At 42.7% G+C, this 9,336-nt stretch overlaps 1 non-coding gene across 1 annotated transcript; it reads left to right on the top strand.

The window, feature by feature from the left end:
- The first annotated feature begins 714 nt into the window (after positions 1-714).
- LOC139034942 (small nucleolar RNA SNORA81) lies at positions 715-880 on the top strand. The gene has a single exon (XR_011487510.1). It is a non-coding gene; the product is annotated as a small nucleolar RNA SNORA81 (small nucleolar RNA).
- Positions 881-9,336: the final 8,456 nt, after the last annotated feature.

Below are 9,336 nucleotides of genomic sequence, written 5' to 3'. Positions count from 1 at the left end.
AAGGACTGATGCTGAAGCTGAAACTCCAATACTTTGGCCACCTGATGCAAAGAGTTGACTCATTGGAAAAGACCCTGATGCTGGGAAAGACTGAAGGCAGGAGGAGAAGGGGATGACAGAGGATGAGACGGCTGGATGGCATCACTGACCCAATAGACATGAGCAAACTCTGGGAGATAGTGAAAAACAGGAAAGCTTGGCGTGCTGCAGTCCATGAGGTTGCAAAGCTGGACACAACTGAGCCACTGAACAAATGGGGCTTTATACGGACTGGGACCCTGTAAAAGCAAACATAGTCTGTACACAAAAGGATTTATAAACTTATGTTTCCTTAGGTTTCAACATAGTGTTACATAAAAAACAAATCCAACCTTCAAAGGTTAAACAGTCAGTGCAAGCTTTTATTGATGTGTCGCCACAGTTTTTATTTAACTAGCCAACTCCTGCTCTCCCTCTCCAGTGCCCGAGTACCTTAGGGCACAGCCCCTCTTTGCTCTCAGTTCTTATCCCATCTGTCTCCAGAGGAGACACAGGTGACCCAGGCCTGGCCAGGCAGAGCAGCCCATCTCCTGGGTCAGCTGTGTGACTCAGGGTTGGCCAAGTGACTGCACTTCAGCCAGTCAGACGCCAAGCAACTTTTTCTGGAGTTAGTACCTATCATTTCCACCACAAGGAAGACAACTTAGCTCCATAGTCCAGTTCACATGTACCATTTCCTTCGGTCACGAGGACTAGTTTAAAGATGAACTCATTTGGTTTTTGTAATAATGCTAGCAGAGTATACACAAGAAGAAGAGGAACTGCACTAGATTGTAAAGACTGGGGTGGACCTCTTTCTTAATGTCCAGTGTCCTTTGTCTTAAGATTTGGTGCAATATGTCTTTAGACCAATCTAATAAATGAGTCTTTAAAGAATGTAAAAAAAATAAAAAATAAAAAAAATAAAGATGAACTCATGGCCCAGCAGAGCAAATGAGCACCTTCTCTGAGGGCAATGTCAGAGCAATGGAAGAGAAAGCCTCTGTTTTCAGTCAGGGCTGCCAAGCTGGAGCGTATGTACCCAGAGCTACTGTCACCTGTCTTACCTATCAGACAAAGGGAAACTGCCTATAGAACAGAAAAGGACAGGCAAAGAGATGGAGAGAGAAAAGTGCCCTGGATGATAATGTTTGAACCCCCCAGATCCAGCTGCGCCTGAAGCTAATCCACTCCTGGCTGCACTTCTCTGTTACATGAGTCAATAAATTCACTTTTTTGCTCAAGGTGGACGGATTTGAGTGTCTGTCATTTGTCTCTGAAAACAGAGTCAATTTCTAAGCGATTCAGTAAAAGGAAACAGTTTCACCAGCATATTAAAGTAAGTATTCCTATTCTCCGCTTTCCTGGACAGAAAACCTGACCCAAACATGGAAGGATAATAAAGAGAGCAGTACACATCAATTCACCCACTTTAAATGCCTAAGGATCTATGAAGGAACAAATAGACTAGAAAATCAAATTTTCTCTTTGTGTCAATTATTAATCATAAATTGAAGCCAATAACAATCTACCGATATTGGCAGAGTTAAATCATAAGACATCTGTCATTTTGGCAGCAAGGAAACCAGCCTCCTGTTTAAAAGGACGTGTTACACCAAAGCACATTATTTATTAGGCACTTGGCTTTGCAGCCACATGGGGCAAAAGCGATGAGCAGCTCCATGGATCACCCCATCTGGTTCCTCCAAGCTGAAATATCTAGGCTGCATTTCCCTGCCAAATTAAGAAGAGAAAAGAAAGGAAGGAAGGAAGGAAGAAACCTGAAAAGGAAACCACACAACACAATCCTGGACTGACTCCTGAGCACCAAAAGCAAAGGTTTGCTTCCCCTTTTCCAAACTAGGTTTTGCAGCATGGCCTGTCAAGTCTTACAAGCCCTTTATTAATAAGCTCAATCTATTTCCATTTACTCCTCAGGAAGAGAATTATAGATGCTTGATTTCACAAACCTGGTATGTGCCCTGCAATGCTTCCACTGTCAGGGAGGTAACTACGATGGGCAGAGGGAGGGGTCACGTGTGAGACTGCAGCACAGACTGCCTGGGAGATGGGGGAGAAAACCACATCCTCATGTCCCGACCCTTGACACCAGGTCTCTTTCCACTTTCCCCAGGAAATATTTTCTGTCCTCTGGGAAGCTGAGGATTTGTGGATCCTCTTGCCTCAGTACAAATGCTATTTTATGGGAAACATTTTTAAAATACGTTAGTGGATTTTCCTCTTTTGCATCTCCATGTGACTGTCTCACTAGTCAGACAGACATGCAACTCTCTGAGGTCCCTGGGCAGACAGAAGGGGATAGGATTTTCCTAGTAGGAATGTCAATAGAGGAGACTCCATATTCAGTCTCTGACATCCAAATATGTGATTTTGGGTTCTGCAACAAGAGCACAATAGATTTTGAAAGGCAAGCTTTGTCAGAAAAAAAAAAAAGATTTTCTACATGCCTTATGTTCCTTTCTACAATTGAGAAGCAGATCAGGCGAACTCTGGTCTGGGCAGCTCAGTTTCTCCAAAGCCATAAGGATGCTATGTTTTCTTCTCCCCAAGGACATGAGGCTGGCAGTATGAAAAGAAAGGACCCAGAGGAAGTGACCGTCCTGGCCACCCCAGGTCTGACACACAGTGAGTGCCCATGACTGTTTATCCACTGAACTTGAGAGGCTTTCCCAGTCTGGTACCATTAGCATTCTGGGCTAAATTTCTCCTCACTGAAGTATGAATTCAAGCAATCAGAAAAATCCAAAACAGATAATCTACCCACAATCTCCCTCCCCAGATCCATATTCCAAATTAGAAAAATGGATTGAATTCATCCACACTTTGCTTTCATATTGTGTATCTGTTTCAGGTTGATTTTGTTACAGTTGTAACCCAAACTCAGTGCTATTATACTCTGCGAATATAAACTCGGTTTCTTTTCCATAGCCACATCTGTGACACTGAAAATGAAGCCAGAAGTTCACTCAGTCGTTCCTCAGCCTTGAAAGTGTGTGCAGCATGGACCAGATGAACCTGCAGGCCCCGTCACCCCCACAGGTGAGACCCTAGAGGCAATGAGCAGCCTGGATACGCCCAGCTCCTCCTCCTGTGAGCGCACCTCATTAGAACCTTTGCTGGATGCACAGGAAACATCAATAACATCGATCTTTTAAAACTGAAGGACTTTTCTGGATGCAGAGGGCAGGAATCTCATACTAATAGGAAAACTGTCTAGATGGAAAGACCCACATATCAGGAAAAAGGGTCAAATCAACTTAAATGGTAAGGCCAGTCTCATTCATTCAAAAAATGCTCATTGAGCATCTACCATGTACCAGATGCCAGGAGGAAAAAAATCGCACAGAGGCAATTTGTTAACCACCCACTCCACCCCATCCCCAAGCAGAGCGGATACAGAGCGGCTACTCAGGCTGGGCAGGGTACACCCCCAGGCGGTGCCAATCACGCCAGCTTCCACATGGGCTTCCCAGGTGGCGCAAATGGTAAAGAAACTGCCTGGCAAGGCAGGCAACATAAGCGACCCAGGTTCAACCCCTGGGTCAGGAAGATCTCCTCAAGAAGGAAATGGCAACCCACTCCAGTATTCTTGCCTGGAGAATCCCATGGACAGAGGAAGCCTGCAGGCTACAGTCCATGGGGTCACACAGAGTTGGACACGACTGAAGTGACTTAGCACGCACACACACACCATGTGAATGGGGCCCCGGGAGCTTACCACTCGGCCAGAGGCCTTCATATTCCCACTGGTGACAGAGCTACCAAGGAATAACTATGTGTGACAGGTGTAGGAATAAAGGGAAGGGTGAGGAATTTGGTCAAGAAATGAGGTGGCTCCATCCATCCTGCTTGATACCCCCAGCTTCCCCCAGGTGAAGGGAGCAGCAGGTCCAGGGTGTTTCTGCCTCTAGCATTCCTGCATGCCGCATTCCTATGTATATGGAAGCACTTTGGGAAAACAATATCCGATCAAAAGAAGACTTTTTAGCTTCCGGATCTGCTCCCAAAGCACAGATCCTGGACAGTCAAGGTGTGTACTGACCTGAGATGCCCCACAGCCCATGATACAGGGGACTCAAGCGTCCCAAAGGGATGATTATCATTTTTGCCAGGAAAATGCGACTGATTGGCTGGTAGAAAAAGTAAAGCCAACAGGTGGTTACATTTTTTTAAAATCCCTTTGGTGATTTCTCTCCATTTTCTAGAGAGGAAACAGTGCCAAATTCATCAGAGCCTTTTAAGATATCTACTCTTGTGACTTCCCTGGTGGTCCAGTGGTTAAGACTCCACACTTCCAGGGCAGGAGGCACAGGTTCGATCCCTGGTGAGGGAACTAAGATCCCACATGCTAGTTAGGTAAGGGAAAAAAAACAACAGTACTTTTGCTGAGGGGACTGAGGACAACAAATGACTTCAGCTACCTTGGTTGACTCTCACAGACACACAGAAGAAACCCACTTGTACCACCCATGGGGACAAAGTAACTGAAATTTTACCCTCTGAGCTAAGACCATATTGAGAATTACAAGTCACAGATGAGAACATTTTCTTCCCTGACTTATAATTCTTTGTTTTAAGCATCAAAGTAAACCAAATACACACATAACCCTAACAGATTTCAGGCAAGAGATGAAGAGCTGCTACACAAAAGACCGGTCTTATGTGTTTATACAATAGTTCACTTCATTCAGTCCCTCAGTCATGTCCGACCTTTTGCAACCCCATGGACTGCAGCATGCCAGGCTTCCATGTCCATGATCAACTCCAGGAGCTTGCTCAAACTCATATCCGTTGAGTTGGTGATGCCATCCAACCATCTCATCCTCTGTCGTCCCCTTCTCCTCCTGCCCTCAATCTTTCCCAGCACCAGGGTCTTTTCCAGTGAGTCAGTTCTTTGCATCAGGTGGCCAAAGTATTGGAGTTTCAGCTTCAGCATCAGTCCTTCCAATGAACACCCAGGACTGATCTCCTTTAGGATGGACTGGTTGGATCTCCTTGCAGTCCAAGGGACTCTCTCAAGAGTCTTCTCCAACACCATAGTTCAAAAGCATCAATTCCTCAGCGCTCAGCTTTCTTTATAGGCCAACTCTCACATCCATACGTGACTACAGGAAAAACCATAGCTTTGACTAGATGGACCTTTGTTGGCAAAATAATGTCTCTGCTTTTTAATATGCTGTCTAGGTTGGTCATAACTTTTCTTCCAAGGATTAAGCATCTTTTAATTTCATGGCTGCAGTCACCACCTGCAGTGATTTTGGAGCCCAAGAAAATAAAATTTGTTACTGTTTCCATTGTTTCCCCATCTATTTGCCATGAAGTGATGGGACCTGATGCCATGAACTTAGTTTTTTGAAGGTTGAGTTTTAAGCCAGTTTTTTCCTTTCATTAAGAGGCTCTTTAGTTCCCCTTCACTTTCTGCCATAAAGGTGGTATCATCTGCATATCTGAGGTTATTGATATTTCTCCCGGCAATCTTGATTTCAGCTTGTGCTTCATCCAGTCCAGCATTTGAATAATGTATTCTGCATATAAGTTAAATAAGCAGGGTGACAATATACAGCCTTGACCTACTCCTTTCCCAATTAGGAAGCAGTCTGTTGTGCCATGTCTGGTTCTAACTGTTGCTTCTTGACCTGCGTACAGATTTCTCAGGAGGCAGGTAATGCGGTCTGGTATTCCCATCTCTTTCAGAATTTTCCACAGTTTGTTGCAATCCACACAGTCAAAGGCTTTGGCGTAATCAATAAAGCAGAAGTAGATACTTTTCTGGAACTCTCTTGCTTTTTTGATGATCCAATGGATGTTGACAATTTGATCTCTGGTTCCTCTGCCTTTTCTAAATCCAGCTTGAACATCTGGAAGTTAACGGTTCACGTCCTGTTGAGGCCTGGCCTAGAGAATTTTGAGCATTACTTTGCTAGCGTGTGAGGTGAGTGCAATTGTGCAGTAGTTTGAGTATTCTTTGGCATTGCCTTTCTTTGAGATTGTAATGAAAACGGACCTTTTCCAGTCCTGTGGCCACTGCTGACTTTTCCATATTTGCTGGCATACTGAGTGCAGCACTTCAACAGCGTCATCTTTTAGGATTTGAAATAGCTAAACTGGAATTCCATCACCTCCCCTAGCTTTGTTTGTAGTGATGCTTCCTCAGGCCCACTTGACTTCACACTCCAGGATGTTTGGCTCTAGGTGAGTGATCACACCATCATAGTTATCTGGGTCATGAAGATCTTTTCTGTACAGTTCTTCTGTGTATTCTTACCATCTCTTCTTAATATCTTCTGCTTCTGTTAGGTCCATACAATTTCTGTCCTTTATTGTACCCATCTTTGCATGAAATGTTCCCTTGGTATCTCTGATTTTCTTGAGGAGATCTCTAGTCTTTCCCATTCTGTTGTTTTCCTATATTTCTTTGCATTGATCCCTGAGGAAGGCTTTCTTAACTCTCCTTGCTATTCTTTGGAACTCTGCATTCAATTGGGTGTATCTTTCCTTTTCTCTTTTGCCTTTAGCTTATACAATAGTAATAATTGTTAAATAATAATAATTGAGGGACTTCCCCGGTGGTCCAGTGGCTAAGACTCCATGCTCCCAGTGCAGAGGGCCTGGATTTGTTTCCTGGTCAAGGAACTAGATTCCATATGCTACAACTAGACAGTCTGCATGCCTCATCCAAAGATCTCACCTGCCACAATGCAGATCAAAGATGCCGAGTAAGATGAACAACTAAGACTGGGTGCAACCAAATAAATTAATTAATTAAAAAAAGAGAGAGAGAAAGCTAGAAATATGACTAAAGATTAAAAACTAAGACAAAAAACAATATGACCTTTTCAAAGACCATTTAATATTTGCATGCCAAAAATCTTTAAGCATACCTCCATTCTTCAATAGGAAGAATACAGTAAATTTCTGTTAATATTACTTTATTGGTAGAAAAATGAGATCCTAAGAAGTTGGACAATTTACTTATGATTACATAAGGATTCTGAAGCAGACTTCAGGTTGGGACACTTTGCGTTCCTGCTCTGGGTCTGTCTCTCTAAGTCACAGCACTTCTCTTAAATTACTTGCATTTTCCAAACAAGGGATGAAGTCTGAATTTAAAAGAGAAAAGAGTGATGTGTAATAGCCCAGTAATTGAGATTTTTATCATCCAAACAGAAGTCAAGGTAAAACTAATATATTTAATCCAAAATACCACACATATTGACAATAAGATAATATGCAAATAATACCAAGGACGACAGACACAGTGCTGTCTATACAGACTGATTTTTCACACTGATTTGTGAGGAGTCCCCAGCAATATGACACTCATCAGAAACAATGCTGTAGAAGTTTAGGTAGTCCTGAAATTGATTTACGTTTTATCACAGGTCTTAGATCTTATTTTTATGGTTTTAGATCTTATTTTTAACTGATTGCAGCCATGGACTCCTAAGCCTTGAATTATGCACATAATGACCCAGAGAGAATCATCTTCCCCCAGAAAGTAGATATGCTAAGAGAAAGCTGGAGTTTTCCTGCTGAGTCAGGGAACTCAGTGAACCTTGGAGAAAACCAGGAAATAAATAACAGGGGGGTAGAGGTGCCCCATAAAAATGCCCTGAAAAAAAAAAAAACCAGAAAAAAAATGCAACTTTTTCCTCTTCCAGGTTTTGGTTTTGTGATTGAGTTGTTTTTCTGCAGATATGTGACAACTAAAAATCCACCTATTGAAAGCATCCAATATTCATTCACTTGTGTATTCATTTGGCTCTCCTTCTGCTACAGGTTAGGCCTTCCAATATCCAAAGAGAGCAATCTCGAACTTCCCTGGTGGTCTGGTGGTTAAAACACAGTGCTCCCACACAGACCTGGGGCAGGGTTTCCTAGAAAAAAATGGTACAGATGAACCTATTTGCAGGGCAGGAATAGAGACACAGACATAGGGAACAGACATGGGGACATGGTGGGGGTTGGGATGAACTGAGAGATTGGTATTAACGTCTGTGCACTGCCATGTATAAAACAGATAGTTAGTGGAAACCCACTGTACAGTGCAGGGAGCTCAGCCCAGGTCTTCGTGGTGACACAGATGAATGGGATGGGGTCTGGGAGGGATGGTAAAGAGGAAGGGGATACACATATACACACAGCTATTCACTTCATTGTACTAACAATGAAGAAACTGTTAGTTAGCAGAAACTAACACAACACTGTAAAACAATTATACCCCAATTTAAAAAAAAAACACCTCTGTGCTCCCAATGCAAGGGGCATGGGCTTAATCCCTGTTTGGAGAATTTAAGATCCTGCATGCTTCGGGGTGTGGCCAAAAACAAACAACAACAACAACCAAAAAAACAAAGATAGCAATCTTGTCAACTCTCCAAAGGCTTCTCCAACTTAGTCATCCTTCGGTGTCCTCAACTCTTCATAACAGGGTTGATTCATGCCACACGACCAAGTCCTATCCCAGGTGACATGCACACAGAACACCAAGACAGAGAGGCTGCTGTTCCACCTACGCACCTCCTGCCTCAGAGCTTACTTTCAACAGGCAAAAAATGCTGCAATGAATGTGTCAATTTGCAATGAATTAAATTCTAATTCCAGGTAAACTGATGAAACAATATATTTATCCTTGCATACTTATTTGACAACCTCCTGTGTACAGAGCCCATGTTAGGCATTTCTAAATCAGAGAATCCTTAAGAATAGTTTTATAGTCATAAAACAGAAGCAATCAACTTTAAGGTAAGGTCTTCATTTCTGAGGGCAAAATTTGTTTTTCTCCTCTTATTTCTGAAGGACTCTCTGACTAAGAAGTACCAGATACAGGCATGCTCTGCAAGCCTCATTCAAATCTTGTCTGAATATAAAATGACCTCAGAAAAAGAGGAAACCATGTAGGAAAAAAGATACAAAATCTCACTGTCAAAATGTATTATTCATGTACATCAGAGACTCAAATAAACCATCACTCATTCATTCAACAAATATTTATTGAACCTCTGCTCCTATTGGGCACTTTAGGGACTGAGTAAGACAAGGCAGCTGTCCTGAAAGGGCTTATGATTGAGTACAGAACATCTGCATATACTTCCCTACTTAGACCAAGCACAGATTCTAGCCTACAGGGTGTTTCCCCTGTGGTTAATTTATTAATCTTTCTGACTCTGTTTCTGCATCTGCAATATTCCTGAAAGGACTGGTATAAGGATAAACTGAGATGATAAAGATTTCTCTCTCCCCAGATGTGTTCTTGTTGGGCCAATCTGACCTTGATGGTCATATTCTAAAAGCACA

The sequence above is a fragment of the Odocoileus virginianus genome, chromosome 4 (genome assembly GCF_023699985.2).
Source record: "Odocoileus virginianus isolate 20LAN1187 ecotype Illinois chromosome 4, Ovbor_1.2, whole genome shotgun sequence".
NCBI lineage: Eukaryota > Metazoa > Chordata > Mammalia > Artiodactyla > Cervidae > Odocoileus > Odocoileus virginianus.
Note: the sequence above shows the minus strand (reverse complement) of the source record. Positions and strands in the feature narration are given on the sequence as shown.